General features: G+C 37.7%; 1 pseudogene; it reads left to right on the top strand.

Moving 5' to 3' along the window:
• The first annotated feature begins 346 nt into the window (after nucleotides 1–346).
• On the top strand, nucleotides 347–1,281 carry LOC124232032 (olfactory receptor 4P4-like; annotated as a pseudogene).
• Nucleotides 1,282–2,052: the final 771 nt, after the last annotated feature.

Here is a 2,052-nt window from a genome sequence, read left to right on the forward strand (position 1 = left end):
TGATTTTGTGGAATGAAGTGAACACACCGTTTTCTATTTTTCATATATAAAGTGAGTATCAGAATTGTAACTAATGAGTTTTTATTAGTTAAGTGCGTACAAAATGTTTACAAAAGTTCCAGACATAAAATATGCTCTCATTGAATATTATTTGAAATATAATGATGCCAGTTATCAGAAAACGATTTAAAAGTCCGTAATGAATCCTTTATGGCCTAAATCACTTTTTTTCTGTGTTTAAATGTTCCAAAACTTAAAAAAAATATATTATTGAAGATATACTATGTTCTCTGTCATTTCAGATAAACCAAGGTTCTGTTGTATACTCTGGACTCACCTTAACCTCATGAGAAATCAGAATATCACAGAATTTGTTTTCTTGGGGCTGTGGGATAATAAGCAAATAGAGCTACTCTTCTTTTTCTTGTTCCTACTCTGTTACATGGCTGTCTTAATGGGGAATTCCACCATCTTACTCACAATCGCTTGCAGCCATCTAATCCAACAACCCATGTACTACTTTCTCTGCCACCTTTCCCTCATGGACCTCTGCTACACCTCCACTGTGATCCCCCGGCTAATCAGGGATTTAGCTGCGGTAAGAAAAAATATTTCCTATAACAACTGTATGACCCAGCTCTTCACTGCCCACTTGCTGGCTGCTGTGGAAATATTCATCTTAGTGTCCATGGCTTTTGACCGCTATGTTGCCATTGTCAAGCCCCTGCACTACATGGTCATCATGAACCGGCAGAGGTGTAACATGTTGATCATCATGGCCTGAGTTGTGGGCTTTTGGCACTCTATTGCTCTACTTCTCATAATACTCAATTTACCTTTCTGTGGTCCTAATCAGATAGATCATTACTTATGTGATGTGAAGCCTCTTTTGAAACTGGTATGCAAAGATATTCATGTTGTTAATATCTTAATGATTGCAAATCAGGGATGGTGGTGGTGGTTGTTTTTCTTGTCTTGGTAGCTTCTTATATACTCATATTATATAATCTTAGGACACGCTCCTCTGCAGGGCGACGCAAAGCACTCTCAACCTGTAGCTCTCACGTTATGGTTGTAGTTTTGTTCTTTGTGCCCTGTATCTATATTTATGTTCTACCTGCAGGGAGTGAGAACAAAGATAAGGAAATCTCTGTGTTTTATACTGTGATTGCCCCCATGCTGAATCCTCTCATCTATACCCTGAGAAATATGGAGATGAAAATTGCCATGCGGAAGGTATGGTCTCAAATGGCATATTTAAAATTAAAGCAACTAAGATAATATTCATTGTGCTTTCAATCCTGTGTCCTCAGGGCATTTATCATCTGAGATGTTTTGAAAGCATATAAGGTTTCTTTGGGAAGTTGGACTAAATGACCTCTGACAAAGTATGAGCCAAAAATGCAAGTCACTGTTATTCAGAATGTTATCTGCACTTTAGAAGGGCATGTGAATTACTCAAATTAATGTAGTCACACTTGGAACTAGTTGGACCTTCTAAAGTGTGTCTCTAATCATGTCACAACTCCTCTCTCCAAAAATTTATTTGGAACTCTATTTTCCTTGGAATATAATCCTACCTTCTCATTTGTTTATCAGATATCTCCTGAAATAGGTCTGACTTGATTTTACTGATTTCAAAAATTTATATACTGGAAGAATGTGTGGTGTTATGGGGCCAGGGCGACCTGGGTGACTACTGACTCTGTAACCTTTTATCTCTGTGTCTTGGCAATTTGGTTTAATTATGTGAACCTCCATTTAAAAAATATCTGTGAAATATGGAAATATTATACTTCTTAAAGATGAAATATTAGTTTGGCTAACCTGAGTGAAGATTTAGCATCGCATATGGCATACAGGACATTGACGTTAGGGGATTTTCCTCTTTCCCTACCTTTCTTTCTATGTTTCCCTTTGCTTGGATGCTTTCATCCAGCTACACGGAACCCCATGACATTCTCTAAACATTCTCTAAAATATCTCACCTCTATGGCTTTATTTCTGCCATCTCCTCTGCTTATAACGTCCCCACCCCTGTGCTTTAGTGTG

The sequence above is a fragment of the Equus quagga genome, unplaced genomic scaffold (assembly GCF_021613505.1).
Source record: "Equus quagga isolate Etosha38 unplaced genomic scaffold, UCLA_HA_Equagga_1.0 HiC_scaffold_17848_RagTag, whole genome shotgun sequence".
Lineage (NCBI taxonomy): Eukaryota > Metazoa > Chordata > Mammalia > Perissodactyla > Equidae > Equus > Equus quagga.